This window comes from Euwallacea similis, chromosome 5 (assembly GCF_039881205.1).
Source record: "Euwallacea similis isolate ESF13 chromosome 5, ESF131.1, whole genome shotgun sequence".
Lineage (NCBI taxonomy): Eukaryota > Metazoa > Arthropoda > Insecta > Coleoptera > Curculionidae > Euwallacea > Euwallacea similis.
In genome coordinates this window covers 6,104,175-6,122,593 of record NC_089613.1, presented here as the reverse complement: position 1 = coordinate 6,122,593, position 18,419 = coordinate 6,104,175, and the positions used below count along the sequence as shown (strand labels likewise).

The following is an 18,419-nucleotide window of genomic DNA, read 5'->3' as shown; positions in this document are numbered from 1 at the left end:
ATAAAAATTAAGTCAAATTTTGATAAAATTCAAATTATTTAAAAAACCTTAAGTTTTAGGTATAGTAAACCTTATTAAAACAGACACTTATTTTGATCGGAGAATCCAAAAATGCAATAATATACAGAGGATTCCATTTAAAAAAACAAAACTTTGATACTTTTAGGGCTTTTGGGACACCCTGTATAATATGAAAATAATGTTAAAAAGTAGCCATAATAGATCCTCATGTAGCCCAAAAGTGAAACTTTTTGAAAGCCTCGTATTTTAGCCATAATATTCCGCGCCGTATAGCGTGAATAACCCTGTATATAATATAATTACCCCATCTAGTACCCCTTTTCACTCCACGGTCCCGTAAGGCACATAAGTATTGAGGAAAATTGAAATAAATGTAAAAACTCAAACTTTTGAATGGGGCTTTTCCGCAGCAAAAAAACACATATTCGTAATCTGTTAATCGAGTAGATTACGAAAATAAAAAAAGCAACTTTGTAAGTGGTTTCCATTAATCTAAAGTCTTACCTTTGTATTATCGAGAAGTTAATAAAGTGTTATATTTTTGACTAGCGTATAGTTATTCCAACCCGGCACACCACAAGGACAAGCTACACCAATGTCCTTTCTTTCCTGTTCAGCCTGCTCGAAAGGCCTTTTAGAGATACCTGCACCTTTTTCTTAAAGTTGAGCCAAGTTTAAATGTTCCATATAAAATGAATTGGTTTTAAGACAAATTCGAAAGAAAAAAAATTATATATTGTTGTTCCACAAACTCAAAATTACACCTTTTATTTACATCACCAGAGGTCGCGTTTAATGGCCGTAAAGTACACCGTCTCACGTTTATAGCGGATATTTTATGGTGCAAATGCATTCCATTACACTTAAACATTGTGGCTTTAAAATGGTGCCTTCTTCTACTTCTTATATAGCAGGTATAAAAAGTGACATTTCCTAGCTTTATTTTCAAACTAAAAATAAGTACAAATGCTGTAATTTTGCTAATGTAGTTTTCGATCAAAATCAATCTCTTGCAGCTGAAATTGTGCTCGGTCCTAAGTGCTAGTTCCAATCAATAGTCGAAGGAAAAGCAAATATTTGAATCTGTTAAGGTAGACCGCAAGTTTAGATTCCCAACTTCGGGGAAGTAGATACGCCGCGGGCTTTAGAATTCGCGATTAATTACAGAGGATTTTATAAGTTCGAAAGCAGCCTTAATTGGTTTGTTAATTAGGATAAATTGTATCGCGAAAGTGTGAATGTTTTGCTATTTTGAACAACAACTAACAAACTGGTTACACGGAATAACGCTGTTGCCATATTTATTCCGCTTTAAAAAAAAAAGAACGGATTTGCGAGTTTGTCTTCCAGATGGTATAACCAACCGAATCCGCCATTTTGTCAACGAATGTTCAAATCAAAGATTATTTCTTAGTATGCGTTAGCTTTACGTACGAATATGTCCAAATAATACTCAAACCGACACGATCGTCTGTGCTTTATGTGAATTGAAGAAAATTTCAAAATTTAAGCTTGAAAGTTTCTTAAGTTTCAGGAGAACTTTACACACTTGAAAACTTTGTCATCACAGGCGACGGAGTGTATTAGACGAAATAACAAAAATTCAAATCCCTCGGCATCTGGATTCCGGACGGTAATATAAAATCCATTTTCCGTTTGTTCCCCAATAGAGTCGATCTGAAGTTTTATAACTTAAATCGAGTTACCGGAGTGTAATTGGGACAATAGATTGGATTAGAAGAGTTGCTACTTATAGTTTATTTTTCCTTATACTTCTAACTATCTTGTCGCCTTGGACTAGAGAGGGAGAGAGAAAAAAACTCTAGAATATTCCAAATATTTCCACAGTAATTTCGATGTTTTCGGAATTACGTAGATTTGCACAATATAATTATTGCTGTAGATAAAAATCAAAAACAGGTAGAAATATATGAGATACATAGATATAGGAAATAGATCATAGGTAACAACGATTGTACATATATAGATAATTTTTGAAGGATTTCTAGATTCTAGGGAAAGAAAACACTGAGTTTTTAGAATTTTTCTTTATTGCTCCGCCATTTTGCGACTTTCTTAATAAAAATAATTTTTGAGGCGCTTGACTTGCCAAAAGTTGTTTCATGCGACTTTTTCCCCTTTTTCACTTATTTAGAGCATCCGCATTCAATGCCTGAATTTTGGATTCACGTTCGTAAAGCATTGATGGGTTTATTTCAGTTATTGAGAATTTTACATTTAATGCTTATTTTTGGACCTTTTGTTCTCAGAGGGTCCCCCTTGGAATTTTTAAAATTTTGGAAAGTTTTTTCTAATTGTTGAAAATATTTCCTTAAATTTCTTCTCAGATTTTCTTTTAATTTGGAAAAATAGACAAATCTTTAGAGGATTTCAATATTTTCGGAATTTGGGATATTAAATTTCCAATGGCAAATATGTCTCAAAATCGTGTATAGTTTTGATTTGATTTATGACATTTCTCTATATATTCTATACATTCTATCCAACTAATAATGAAACAAATAAATTATGAAAATACACAATACCTACGCTAGACTTGACATCAAAGAATGAGACTTCTAGAACAAAAGTTTCATAGAGTTCATAAGATTAAATTTTTCCAGATTTATAGCTCTTTTAAGTTATGCATGAAACTTTCCTTAACAGAAAAGCACGCTTTCTCTATTGTATTTAATCCAGTTTGTTATTGTTGTTTAGAAACTCTGGAAAATCAGATTCCTAAACACCACTGCTCCTTGTTATGCAATATTAATATATTTCATCATCTTAAGGCACAAAACTTGCTTCATTATAGTTTAACATTTGTGCAGTAGTATTGATTTATCGGCTTTAGGAGAAATTTCCAGATATTTGGAACGTTCCAGGATATAAGCAGATAGTTGATTTTTGATGCTTTTCAAGTGAAAAACTTTTAATACATAGAGCAAAACCACCTCAAGCCATCTAACCATCGTGATTTTATCTCATATTTCAAAAGTTTTCGCAACTTCCAGAGTTATTCCAGAGGAGTAAGATACTGTATGTCTCAAAGAAAAAAAATAGGAATCAATCAAAAGATATTTTATTTTGTTATGAAGTCAGAGACTGTCGGAAAGTGGAAAAAGTTAGATGGATTTCTAAGGAAGGAAACACATTGTATCTAGAACACAACACAATACGATACGAAGGGAGTTTCGGAGAGAATTGAAATCTATCAGTTTATTAGGGAGACTTTCTGGTTTCAGGCAAAGCTGCTTCTAAAATGCTGGAAAGTTTTTTTTTATCATAATGTAGAAGGAAACCCAAAAAAAATGTTCAAAAAAGAAATTATATCGAATGTGGGAATTACATTTCTGTAGTATCTTTAAGATTCTTAGGATAAAAAAAAATCCCAAAATCTATAAAACTGAGAAAATGATTCAGGAATTTAGAAACAGACAGAGATTTTAATTGAAAAAAAAATTGGAAAAATTTCTTACACTTTAATTGAAAGGATCCATTCAAATACCACGAAAAATTTGCTCCACAAGTTTCTGATAAAAAATAAATTAATACTGATATTTAAAAATTTAAGGAAAATTTTCGAATTATTTCGAAAATTAAACATTCTGCTGAAAACTTTAATCGTTCATCAATTCAAATCAAATTCACAATTAAAAAAAATCAATTAAAAGATTTCTTGTCTAAACCATACCCCACCGAATTGCATGGTTGAAGTTGTGCTAAAATTTTACTTTAAAAAAGATATTTTTCGAAAAATACATGCAAAGATGGAAAATTTTGTATCTCTCGGAAACTGATGGAGAAATTGAAGTTAAAAAATCATCTAAAAATAGAAAAATCCCTGCAGTTATGAGGTTCAAATTCGTAGAATAAATCCCGTAAAAAAGTTCCAAAAACGTTTTGAAAACCACAAAAACCTCTCAGAAATCCGAAAATTGTTGAAAATTCTTAGAGGACAATTGACACTTCTCCTAATTTCAAAATTATAAATTTACAGAACTCCCGGCTAACAACAATTTTTTTGACTTGATCAGAATTCCAGTTTTTCAAATAATCTAAATCAGTGTGATTAAAAAAATTCTCTCTGACATGAATTGACTCGATTAAAGCAGGCTCTAGTTTTTCCACTAACCTAAACTGACCTGAGAGAAAAGTTTGCACCATTATTGACTGATTTATGATCCATAGATCTCTTCTCCAGCGAAAGAATATATCTCAGGTTCTGATCCAAAACACACGATGCGCAATCACAAGTTAAATAAGCTTTTATTGCCCCTATCACATCGAAATGGCCAATAAATTACCCGGGATATTTAACTTTCAAAGTTCATCTTACCTCAACAAAAACAAACAGATTTACGACTTCCAAAAGTTCTTGACAACTATTGGGAAAACTAGAACTTTCATCAAGAGGCTCGAAAAGTTGACCATTTTGTTGAAACAAAATTACAGAATCGCTAAAGTTTTTCTATGAAAAACTCTTCAGGGTCGAGCAATAATTAAATTCAAGGGCGAATAGTAATAATTCCAGACAAAAGGGACCTACAAGTCGAGTGATGAAAGCTTTCAAGTGGATAAACAGCAAACTTTGTCCATCAAGAGTAATTATTTTCTATTGACTTTGCCTAGTCAAATGCGGGAATTAACCTCGTTGGTTCAAAAGAAGCTCGGTTTGAGATGATAAAGTTGGCATAATTAACGGGAAGTTTTTCCAAAATAGAACTTAAGTCTGGAAAAAAGTGGAAAATGTGTTTTCCTAGATCAATGTGGTCAACTTTCTTAATTCTGTGACAGTTTTGAGAATGTCAGATATTCTATTGGTCCCCTGAAAGGAGCACGTAGGGGAGCAATGTGGGGAATTGACCTAGAAAACGAAACTCTGGAAGACAATTTTAAATAATTCAGGGTTTATTATTTCTTTGAGGGCAAATTATTGTTCTCCAAGCGAAATATTAACTATTCAAGAGCTTCCAAAGTTAATTGAATTATTTTTCTTTCATGAAAAAGTTATTTACGGTAGTTTGAGACGGAATTTATCGGGCCTGGGCTTTTATCAAATTGACTTGATATTCAAATAAGGCCTGGCACCGAACGTATAGCATGAATGAAAATTCAAATGTATCGAACATTACCCTATATTCCCAGACCCCTCCAAAGCGAACACCTGATGATACACCGGATTCGCTGAGATAATTTATATAGGCAAATAGGGCAAACCCAAATTTATCAGTTAAATTGGTTGTGTATTTGAATTAGCTCGTGTGAATTAATCTTGGGTGTTAGATTATTGATTGCAATGTGATGGCTCTTGTCTATAAATGAGCCCCGAAAGATTAGAGGATCGTTGGAAGACAAAGAGTTTTTTCTAGAACCACAATTTTTGCCCATTGTTATGGTTTAAATAATAAACAACTTCACTCATAATTACGCACTGCCTCCCAATTTCAAAGAAAATTAAAACAAAACGAAATATCAAAAAAAATAAATGTGTGAAAATTTAATTTTTCCAAATTTTTTCGAAAAATTACCGAAATAAATTGCATTTTTAATAAAAATAAAGACGGTTGCTTAGTAATTTCAAGAACGGTTAAATTATGAAACGCAAGAGGTACGATCTTATGCGAGCCACGCCCAGGATTTACATACGTGTGGATTCCAATCCGGCAGACTTTAGAAGAACTGCTTCGTCACCGACTATGGCTAAATTTCACAGATATTATTTTGATTTCTTAAAATCCATAGGCGTGCCATGCACAATATTAATATACAGATTATTTTTAGGTGATTTCTTAAATCGTAGTCTATGAAAAGTTTCTGGGCTGTAAAAGAATGCCACTGATCCCACTGGAAGTCAGTAACTATGGAGATTTTAAAATTTCAAATAAAATCTCAGCTCGATTGTCTCAAATCTAGAGGTGCGTCAAGAAAAATATTACTATAAAGACCAATTTTGAAGCAATTCCTTAATTTTTTTTATTATTGCACATCAAAAGCACGCTACTGACTCTACAACTGCAAAAAATTTGAAGATTTTTCAGATTTCTGAGAATATTTCTTCGTGATTGCTGCAACTCTTATAGAAAATCTTTTCAGCAATGCTTGGAAACACGTGATTTCTCCTTAACGAAAACCATAAAGCAGTCTTAAATCCGAACCCATCATTCACTAAACCATATGATCATAATCAGACATTTTTTCCAATGATGCAATTTATCATGCAGATAAATATCAGACAATCCAGGAAAGACAAAGCCACTTAATTTGCGTTTTCCCTAAGAAATTACTTTTTTTCGTGCCTTGCCTGGAGTCTTTGCTCAAGTTGATAAGGTGTAAATGATCACGAATACACTTAATTAAAACCCCCATTTATCTTATGGAAATCTTGATTTCCCTTTAAAATATTTTTGCTTAGAAAAAATTGATAGCTTTGCCCAGCTAATCCTGAAAACAAAAGTTTCCTAGAATGGCTAACGGTTAACAGAAATTTATCTTTAAAACTTATCAAACAGACTGCACACATGGATGCACTCACAGCTTTAGATGTAAATGACCGCAACCCCAAAACAACCCCTTTTGCCAGAACACATTTCCTATTACCACCTCAATCTTCCTCTAAAGTCCGTCAGGGAATTTGACCTAAATAGTCCCTGCGAGACTGAAATGGGGAATTTTAGGGGAAATAGATTTCCGGATGTAAATATTGCATCAGTGAACTGCCATGAATATCTAACTCGAATTGTTGCCAATTGTCCCTCTGTTTATGTTCATTCTGGTTTATTTCGTTCAATTTCCAAGGAATTGTTTTGAGATTTATAGTGGATATGGATTTTTACATAGGGGGATATCCTGCTGTATCTATCAGAAAATTAAATATATTTGGATGCAAAAATGTGGTTTAACCACAAATGAATGAGCCACAATCGATAAATGTTTCAAGCAGTAATAGTTATAAATTACTCATTAATGAATTTTAATGATAAATTAATGACTTTTGAAAATAGGAAATTATTGTGCGTAGTAAAAAAAAGTTATCGGCAATAATTAATTAATTATTAATCGATAGATAAAAAGAAAGACAATATAGTTTTTAGCGATTTTTTTATTTAATTGACCCCCCAAACATCCAGACTTGTTTCACGTAATTTTAACTGTATCTTTTCCTAAAACAATTATTTATTATAATTTTGCGATCAATGAGATGCACGATTAGAAATACATTCAGATTTTCTCTAACTGCATTAGCATTAAATCCAAATTTGACGCAAATGGATCCTCAACATAACGCAGGCCCCTCTCCGCTCCTTCTCTCACGTGGCACAAAGTTCGGATCTCATCCAGCGTAAAAATTCTTATTAATCAACTACTGGATAAATATTTATGTTTCATCGGTTCTGATTTAAATGATGCTGGATAGCAACACAGTATATTTGCCTAAACAAATTTAAATGAATCCTCGCTGTGTATCCGCAAATAAATATTACGACGGGACATAAAATTTTGTTGAATTTGTTTTTATAAATATGCAAATACATGCTCGGATATTGCAGGTTTTTCCTTGTTCAGTTTTCAATTTATTGTATTGATAATAAATAACATTTAAATTAAGTATTTTAGAAAACTCTTAGCCTCCATCAGTGTTATGTTTATTATTTATTTCTCGCTGTGATTTATTGTATCGACATTGTAATTTATTGAATTTTCAGAAAAATAATTCCTTAATTTTTTCAAAGTATTTTATGTAACATGTGGTTGATTTTCCGCCATAATGGTAAAAGACAGTGGCGAAAACGATTTAAGGGCACGAGAAGCCACACTTCTGGAACTTTTAAATTAAGGTAGTTTTCAAATTTTGTAACCACTCACCAGGTTTACATGGGTGGAACACTAATGAATTTTTCAGTGATTGAACCTCCATATATTGTTTATAAATATTAAAAGTAGCAGATGGATTGGAAAATTTAAGCAATGGCGTAGTGAAACCGCATTCAAATAAGTCTATAATGCACTTATGTAAGAAAGCGGAAAAATTTTAAATAATTAATTAAACATTGTGCACCGAGGAATGTTGAAAAAATAAACAGCAAATATACTGTAAAATTTTCAAGTCAATTGTAGCTTCCCAAATAGACCAACTATATCAACAATTTCGTGCCTGAAACATTTCATAAGGTGTGAGCATACTTAGTAAAAGGTGTAGCCTTTTTAGTAAAGAATCAGTGGCATGGGGCGTATTTTAGGAGTAGAAAACTCACTTAGGTAGGCATCAAAAATGGAATATTTTAAAAAAATTGAAGTTGAGAAATAGATTTACTGCACCAATAAGTTTTGGGTTGAAAAATCTCCTATGTTTTGCTGATAAATAGAAAAATTTGCAGTTTAATTAGTACAGAAACAGTAGAAAGAGGGTTGGTGTAGGTGGTTGCACGACACGATAAAACCCTAGAAAAAATTTATGTTGCAAAAATATTATTTTTAAATAACTTTTCCATTAAAACTTTTAATAAGTTAATGAATAATTAATAGAACAAGGGTCGATTATTGTAAATTTGCACGTGGATTTTGTTTTGCTGTAACCTCCGAATCTCTTAACAATCCTGAGAAAATTCTTATTTATATTCTCATCCAAAAATTGCTCAACATCCCAAAATTCATTTTTAACCCTCATCAGATTTCACTTTCAAATGATCTGGCATCTTCCCAACATATGGTCATAATTTCCCATCCAACGTCACCTCTATGTGTCTAACATCAATTTGACAACATTCAAAGACATTAAACTTACATTAGAAATGCTGGTCAAAAAAGCCAAAATGAAGTGAAAAATGTCCCAAATTTTATTCTGAAATTTCAAAGATCGTCCTTTCGCGTCGAAATTTACGTCACAGTATAGAGAAGGAATAGACCGACGTCCTATAGAGCCGCATAGAGACTGAGCGCTGACTCTTCCTCGCTCTGACTGAACGCTATCCCTGCATCTTCGGCTGCCTAGCAACCATAGAGCTGCTTTGCTGATGCCACGCCCACCTCACGTAAAGGAAGAATTTAGAAAAAAATGGAAAAACTAATGTGAGGTGGCATTGTGGTGTAAGCAGTCCAGGGATTCAATTTTAAATATCTTGACGTTGATGTTTTGGACTGGAAACTAAGGAAATATATTCGATTCCTCTGGACATTATCTAAATTCGAAAGTTTCTCATAAAGACTTCCAAATTTGGGCTTTAATCCAGACAGGAAACTACAAATACGCAATTTCTGGATAAGGCCGCCACCATGAATTTTAGACAAAAGTGCTGCCTTTTGAACGTAAACATTGTAAGCCCGAAATTTCCAATTTAAATAGATATTCGGAAATTTTGGAAGCTTTCCGTAGATGAGAACATTAATTGTGGCCCTATATCAGCCCTAAAATGCTCCGATCCTACCGCGATTGTACTAATTTATTTTTTCAAATGGAATTAAAAATCATAGACGTAGATTTCCACCTACAAAAAAAATCTCGTAAAGCAACGCCTCGGAGAATGTTACCGCGGGGCCTTTGGGACGTCTCTGGGTTCTTGTTTCGTTCCAATTTAAATTTATTAATATTGGGCAGGGGATAAAAATTAATAAACGAAAAGTCATTGACGTAGACTTAAATTTTTTCCTACCGAAAGTGGCCTTAATTTGCATTTGCATTGCAGATGTCTCACAATCTCTCAGTGATTTTTAATGCGAAGCACGCCTCTGGGTTTTTGTTTCAAATAAAATTCATCTTGAGCAAATAATCGAGTATTAATACTACGGGACGTTATAAAGGTTATCTAGCTCTCATGCAATAGTCTCTAATGTTATACTTTCCATTCCATACCGAACATTTAAATTGGTTCTTGAAGAAGTTCTTAGAAAACTTTGGCATTATTATTATCAGGCTTCTAGCCATAAAAGAAAAACTTACATGGGTAATAATAAGTCTTTCGTTTGAGATTCTTGTTAGTGCTGAACTTGTTGTTGAATTTCTTGTTAGACCATCTTGTTAGAAATGTTTTCTTTTGCTTTAATCCCGACCAGAATGCGAGTTTTTTAATTTTTAGGTTTCAAAAAGAGATCCATAGTTTTATAGCTGGAAAATACATTAAGTTTTTTTTCTAGTTTCCGTGTGCGTTGGAAGGAAACTTCAATGCTTCTGGAAGGAAAATTTAAAACTTTTATCTCACATTCGGCTGAGTTTGCACTAACGATCGACTATCGTACGTGAAGGCATTTTCAATTTTAAATTTGCTGCATCAAATTGAGCACCCTCTTCGGGACTTAATAAAACTTTGGCAATAGTTCAGTTCCTTGCTCAATTGTCGCGAATGTCGAGATGAATAATTTAAAAATGTGCTGCAGTCGATAACCAAAAAAATTAATTTCCCGCTGGCAAAATAAAAACAAATTGTTGCTACACTTCCGAGGATCAAATTAACTGAAGGAAGGTGTGCGCTGGCAGGTTTATTTCTGAAAAAAATTAAATTGCTGCTCAAAAAATATACTTTAATTCTGCTGTATTAAAAATTTAATCGAGTCAAATCTATTAAAAAATTAATTGGAATCAAATTGATAGTCATAAGGCCTGACGGAGAAAAAATTAAATTCCTACTGGAACATTGGAGTGAATTCCTGCTACACGAGAAAACTGGTTGCGAATCTCTCTTAATTATTTTAAAAAAATGAACTTTCGTCTCTAACTTAAATTTGTGCCCTCATTTTTATGTCTGGTACGCTACTGAGTCGCAATAAAATTCCAGGAGATGTGGAAGACACTTGCGGGTTTCGAACTGTAAAAAAATCACTGACGTACCTTTTTTCAAAATCAGAAATATTTTTTCAATAGGGAGAGACATAATTAAAATCATTAGTGTGACTCATTTCTAAAAGCCGAAACTAATTTTTTAAACGTTTGGGGTAAATGTAGTTTTCCACCTTTAAATATGTGTCTGGGGCACCACTGAGCATTCTTAACGCCTTCCTTAAATTGCATAAAATATAAAGCTTCCGAAGCTTGACTTGGAGGTTTCGACCTGTAAAAAATCAGTAGCGCAACTCATTTGTAAAAGCGGAATTTTTTACTTTTCTACCTTGAAACCTGTGCAGGAAACTGAAGATTGGTGTGCGTCCGTTTTAACATTTCTTTATCTCTCATGAATTAATAATATAAATAATATCTCGATTCAGCAGGACAAATCGCCCGTTCTCGTCCTGCAAATATCGCCTGCTGCATTTGTCGTACCGTTTTGGCAAATGAGTATCATTTTCGTGCTCGTTATATGAAGCTCACATCGTCCGCATAATAAATAACGTCCAAAGCTAATGGAGGCGTATTTCCTTAGATGCATATCATCTCGTCTAAAGATAGACGAGAAGGCCGAGATATGAAAATTAAATTGGGGCCAAAGGGTATAGGAGGAAACCATAATGAAATTCTGGCTGGAGGCCTTTCACGCCTGATTGCTAACGCGATAAGTAAACTGTCTTATTAACGGTCTATTAGGAGTATTTGAAAATTAATGCGCATATATTAAAATCCCGTAGCCGAGTTTTGGTATTAATTGGACCGACATTTTATTTAGGAGGTTAAATTCGAAGCGAGAATATTAAATCTTTTACAAACCCTAATTTCGGGTATATTGATAGAGGGATTTTATGGTCTCGGCGCTTGTTAAAGCCAGATGCGGAAACGCAAAAAACAACCAAATTAGTAGGAAAATTCAGGAATTGTAGAAAAATATCGGGAATATTTAGAAATTCGGAATTCTGACTGGGGCTTAGATGAAATTGCTCTTGACCGTGACCAATTTAGCTATCCTAATGAATTTGTAACATTCAAAATCCCGTTTTTTCCCCAGTACGTTGAATGGTGTTTAATTCGAGTAGGAGTTACTCAAGAACATCCACGCCTCTGCGGTTTTACTATATCTCATGAGAATTTCACATGGCTAATACTGTATTAGAGGAATGTGTATTAGTGGCTAATAGTGTATTAGAGGAATAATTTCGCAAAACTTACAAGGCTTTCATAATAAGAATGAAAAATTACAAAAAACAATCTTTAAGGAATTCATTGTTTGGAAAGTTGTCATCACTCAGGACTATTTAGAGGGTTCAATTAAATTCGTAATTATATTGATACCGCTGGGGGATATGTCTGACCTCGCTGAAAGCTCAATCGTGCCCTGCAGATCACTGGGCCAATGCAAATTAAAAAAAAAAACTAAATGATATTTCGATTTAATTTCTAAAACTAGAAACATGAATATTCATCAAATGTTATATTTAAAGGAGAATCATCCCCTAAATTCAAGTAACAACAATCAATCTCTGCCCATAAAACCGCTCCTAAAACGTTTTTTCAGACTAATTCGGTCACTTTTATTTTTAACTCAACTAATGAATCTTTCATTTGTCCCGAATTAAATAATTCTGCATACTTCGAAGTTTCCGTGTCCTTAACAGAGTTTCCACCCTTGACAAGTTCACGAGAAGATAGATTAACATCCTTTTGAATTAAATCCCAGTTAAACCAGTTCAATTAAATTACTTTAAGGTTTTTATTTATTTATAGGACACGCAATTATTGCTCTTATTTTGTTTTCTTGTTTTATGCTTTTCAATCTAATTAGCCTTTTTGTTGTGCTTCCAGGTTAGGTCCAAATAAGATTCTTTAGCCTTGTTTCGTTATTTTTCGCGTTAATAAAAGCGCTGGCTTATATGCGCCACTGTAGATTCTCATTCGATGTACAAGATTTAGTTAATATTTAAAATTACTCAAATTAGTGTTATTTTTATTAACATGTCAAACGTCATAGACCAGGAGTGTAGCCAACGGAGTTACGACTGTATAAACCGCAATTTATAGAATAAAGAAAGACAGAAGGAGAACATTCTATAGTTCTTTTTTTGGTATTCTACATATTACGCAAAAGCCTTTTTTGTCTTCTACTTTACGAAATGCTAATTTCGTCATGCTGTATCTTCATCTTGGTTTAAAATCTTCTTCATGCATCTTCATCTTCATATTTTACCTTTACAGAATTATGTATATGATTTCAGAATTAGTCTCAATTTACCCACACTTAAACATTTCAAAGGGGCAGAATATATAATATATGCTCCACATAATATCTGGATATTTCGTAGTGCCGTTAATTAAAATCCATAAATTTGTACTAATCCAAAGTTATAGATGGATGCAACTTGTAGCTAGGCAGTGATGGTCTATCATCCACAGAAATATGAATATTTATGGGGGATTGCGGCTGGGTAAATCCACACTAAGAATGGCATGGAAATTAATTTATGGATTAGGGAAATTGCTATATATTAATACTCTAAATGTTAGTTCAAAAATGTATGCAAATTATTAGGGATATATAAAAGGATCGGTATAAATTTTATTTTATTACCCAAGTAATAAAGGCTAGCATTTCAGGAAGCAACAGAGCAGTTGTTAATTTAATAGAGCACTTCATGATATATTAGATCGCCTGCTATATAAAACCAACATAGAGGAACTTCTTGAGAAGACACAAAAGAGGTATGGTTTCTCTGCAAATAGTAAAGAATTAATGTAATTAACTTCAGAAATTCAATTTAAGAATAATTTCCAATTCAGTTTGCGCTTGCTCAATTTCCGCTCGTCTTAACAATATTACACTAAAATTCCCATAATAGTGAAAATTATCAAAATTTCACACCTTTCGAAACATATTGTTCACACCCAATTTCATCACCACATTCCCAATTTAACAATTAGCGCCCTGATCCTGTTTGGTATTAATTTAATAATGCACAGGTAAACACATAACGTGACTAATATGAAAATCCTGTACTAAACCGATTTTCCAATAAAATTGTACTTTAACGAAGCATTTCAATCATCACACGCCGTCGCATAAAATTTAGAATTTAAATAAATACATGTGGAAAATCTATGGGGGAAAATCTATTTGACAAATACTGGTATATGCAAATTAATTTAAGTTCATACGCAGTCGATGTATTGGATCTAATTTGCCATTGCTCTAAATTACCTCTGTTGTATGCGAATGCAGGAAATAGTTGGCTAAATTAAATTAATGTATCATTCACTTTTGTAGTAAACGTGGGACGTCGATTTCACTCCAAAAACTAGGATTTTAGGTCCCTTTAAAAAAAAACAAAAAAATCACATGAAGAAAATACAGAATAAAATAAGTATCATTTTGTGGGGTAATCTTCAAATTTTGATTCTAGATTTTTAAATTTTTTTTATTATTTTCTTATTTTTTCCTTCTAATTTTTCTAGAATATTTGCAAAAAGTTGGAGATTCTGATTCATCTTAAAATAGATTGTAAATAAACGTGAAAAATATTATTTAGAGGGAAAATACGCATTCAAGAATATTTTGATTCTACTTTGCATTATGGAAAATTATTTTATTTAAATATTATTTTTCATTTCTTTTAGTTTTCGAGATATGAATTTAACGTCAAATAGTTTAAAGTACGTGAAACTATGGATGTGGTATTCTTGGACCTGTAAGTAAGCAATTTAACTCCTAGCACTGTGAAAATGGTAATTTTCCATCCACTAAATTCCCCCAAACAATCGCCCAGAAAATGTGTCCGTAAAATTGAACTTTAGTAGACGTTTCAAATTTCCAGTCAGAATGCCCATAAAATCCAATCCTTTCTGCATATTGCACTTTTTACTGCATTGCCCAGAGGACGCATAAAATTTATGAAAATGGAACTTTACATTTGTATAGAGTTATATGGCAGTGCTGTTTACATAGTAATGCAACATGCATAAGATTCTAAAGTGCTTTTGAATGTCTGAATTATCCTGCGTTTGGTGGCTAAATATAAAGTAGAAATGGGATATTTGTTCAACCAAAAATTCATCACATTTATAGTTCTAATAAAATGTGTGATAAAAGCGATGAAACGATGAAAGTCGTAATACTTATTTATACAACAAAATTGTTTTTTATTGTTTTATAAAAAAATTAGTAAATTTTGGGGGTATTTTTATGGTGTCCGCCAAAATAAACCGTACCGAAACAGAAGATGCTTTGAGTTGTTTATGTAGGGTAAATAATGCACTCTTTGGCATCTCGGTAATAATTGACATCCATATTAGATGTTAGCGAAAAGTTAGAAATCATGAAGTCTTGAATTTTTCAACTTATGGTACATATGGCGCCATATACAGGGTGTCTGGTAGGTAGTGCAGGATACCCAATAAAGTATTAGAGGAGGTTATTTTGAGTTGATTTAACTAAACACACCTATATACCAAGTGTTATAGTTTTCCTGATAATTAAGTTTTTAATATTTTGTAGTTTGACCTCGCTTTTTTGCAATTATCAAAGTGCAGAAGAACAACAAGTCCTTTTATCACAAAAATGTATTAACATTTTTAATTATGAATGAATAGATTGTTTAAATTATTTAAACCATAAAATCTAAAATGTCTTTGTTACTTACCTAAAAGTTCATAAACATGATTTTCCTAGCTTGTCCTCCTTCCTAGCAAGGAGTCAAAATTAAACGTAGATTTCCTTTGAATACTTAGGTATATGTTTATTCAAATTTATTTAAAACTTCCTTAGGCAATGGTCTTTTAGTTCTTATGGAAAGTTTCTTAAGAAACATTTTAAAAATTGGAGCAATTAATCTTAATACTTTTAAGTATCCACCAAGCGCATTCAAATTTTATATAATATATATAATTTATATTATATATATAAATTCAAAATTTAGGCCAACCATTTATTACCTTAAGATAGTTTTACGGATATTCGAAATTTTTGGTTTTTTATCATTTTTAACACGGTCTGCATATTCGCATTAAATAACACTTAATACTATTAAATAATATTTTATTTTCCAATATAAAGAAAGGAAGTATTTGGGGATTTCTTAGTTAATTTTAAAAAGACAAAAAAGAAGAGTAAATGGATTTCTTAATTGGCTTTGATTGTAGAATTGTCATTAGACATTATTATAATTAATTTTCATTTGTTTTTAAGTCTACTTGACAATACAAACAATAAATTGTTATTCTTTAATTAGTGTGGTATTTTAAAAAACTTAATTATCAGGGTAACTGTAACGTTTGGTATATAGGTACGTTTGATTAAATCAACTCAAAATGACTTCGTCGAATATCCTATTCAGTATTTTTCATTGTCTATCAAACATCCTGTATAATTGATATATGTAAGTTGTTTTTGTCAAAAAAAAATTATGGTATATATTGTTACTCTTCTTGCGCATGGTTCATATTGTATATTGCATTTTTGTATAGTATATTAGTATATTGTATTTTTGGTGTATTCTTGCATTTTTGTTAAGTGTCATTTCTTGTTAGCTGTTCTTTACTCGAGATCTGGAAAATATAATTGCAAAATAAATATCAATCAAATACACATTGACGTAGTATGTTATAATGAAATTAAGCAATGCATTTAATAAATTTCCTATATTTACACTAATGCCAATCTCTATATGAGTTATTGCATTTAATTTAATTATTGGCACTGAGATGCAAATGCCTGAATTTTTCCAAAAATACGATTTTGAGAAAAAAATGCGTATCGTTCACTAATAAATAATTCAAAGTAAATTACAAGACATGAACCTTTTGTATTTAAACTATCAGAACAATCATTGACCCTAGTGATTATCACTAAAGTCGCCATGTGCCAATTGCTGAACTTATTGATTACAGGATTGTTCAACGTGCCAAACGTGAAGCAAAGTTCAAAATATTTTAAGAAATACGAAGAAGATAAGTTTTCGAGAACTTTAAAAGGAATAGCGAGTGATATTTTGTCAAAAAAAGTCGCTTTGAAGAAATATGATATACCACGTTCAACTCTACAGTTTCGATTAAATAACAAGTACACTAAAGCAACATTTGAATCCAAACTTATTCTCTCGACGGAAGAGGAGAATATTTTAGTAAATTGGGTCTTTGAAAGTCATAAAAGGAGCTTTCTGCACAGAAAAGATCTGCAAGTGAATGTAAAATAATTTTTGAATGAGAAACCCAGAGATAACCCATTCAAAGGCAACATGCCGGAAGACGGTTGGTACAAGTCTTTCTGCAAAGGCATCCTGTGCTGTGTGAAAAAGTGCCTGAAGGTGTACTCTCTGCTAGTGTTAAAGCGAGTGAAGGAGATATAAGGAGTTGGTTTCAAAGTATTAATACATGCTTGAAGGAAGAAAACTTCTTTGAAGTTTTGAGCTACTTTAACAGAATATTCAATGCAGACGAAATCTGCTTTTTGTTCTGCTCTAAAAGCAAGACAGTACTAGCTCTTAAAGGTGCTAGAAGTGTATATAATGATAATGCACCAGCGAAATTCAATCTAACTGTTTTATTTACTTTATATGCAGAAGATGAAGTAACTCTTCCATTTATAATTTACCCTTATAAGCGGTTGCCGTCTTCAATTTCCCATCCAGTACCAAATGAATGGGGAATTGGAATCAGTGAAAATAGATGGATGAAAACTGTTTTTCGAATACATAGCAAATGTTTTTCATGCATATCTAGTGAAAAAATCCACAAGTTTTCAGGTGATATTGTTCATTGATGGACATCGCTCGCAATTTTTATATCAACTAAGTGATCTTTGCTTGCATTTAAATAAAATTCTTATGTCTGCACGAAAATTCAACACGCATATTACAATCAGCAGATGTGTCAACTTTTAAGCTCCTAAAATCTTACTGGAAGAAAGCCGTTTTAGACTGGAGGAGGCAGCATAATGCCGAAGTACCGACTCAGGATAAATTCGCTTTGACAGTGAAAATAGTCCTTGATTCTTACATAAACCCTGAAATTGTAATTAGCGGATTTCAAACTACAGGTTTATGTTCATGGAACCGAGATACAGTGGATTATACAAAATGTTTAGACAAAATAAGACTTGAAAGAAAATTTAATCATATTGGACTAAGTACCACCATAGCTTACTCCCAATTTCAAGAAATAGCGCGACCAGATCTAATAGAGAAATTAAAGACAACTGATAACGTGACTAAGCATCAGTCAAAAGAATTTTTAGTTCTACACCAAGTATGGAAGACATTTGACCTCGAAAGTAATAATAAGTGAGGCATGCAAAGAGAGTTTAACTAACATTTATGACATTAACGTATTAAATACTAATGGTGAAAATGAAATAATGAACATTGATGATATGCCAATAATATTTGATGAATTAGCATTAGGGGTGGAATTCGACGGAGATCGTTCCATAACTATTGAAGGAATAGATGACAGTCTAATAGCTCCAAAAGAAATTACTGAATTAGACAAACAGTGCGAACGATCATTTTGCGAGAATGCACCAACTGCATTTACATCGGAAAGTGTTTTTTAA

The 18,419-nt window shown here is 32.4% G+C and overlaps 1 protein-coding gene and 1 pseudogene across 3 annotated transcripts in view; one reads left to right on the top strand and one right to left on the bottom strand.

Annotated features, from left to right (window-relative positions):
- The window catches only part of LOC136408835 (Kv channel-interacting protein 1-like), a 154,238-nt gene that overhangs the window by 110,252 nt on the left and 25,567 nt on the right, over window positions 1-18,419 (bottom strand). Inside the window, exon 1 of one of the 3 annotated variants that reach the window (XM_066390016.1) lies at window positions 8,807-8,939. The exons of the other annotated variants lie outside the window; for them this stretch is intronic. The gene's annotated coding sequence lies outside the window, so the exon portion shown is untranslated. Of the gene's footprint in view, window positions 1-8,806; window positions 8,940-18,419 lie in introns of those variants that run through there. 3 annotated transcript variants of the gene reach the window in all.
- Window positions 17,104-18,151, top strand: LOC136409051 (uncharacterized; annotated as a pseudogene).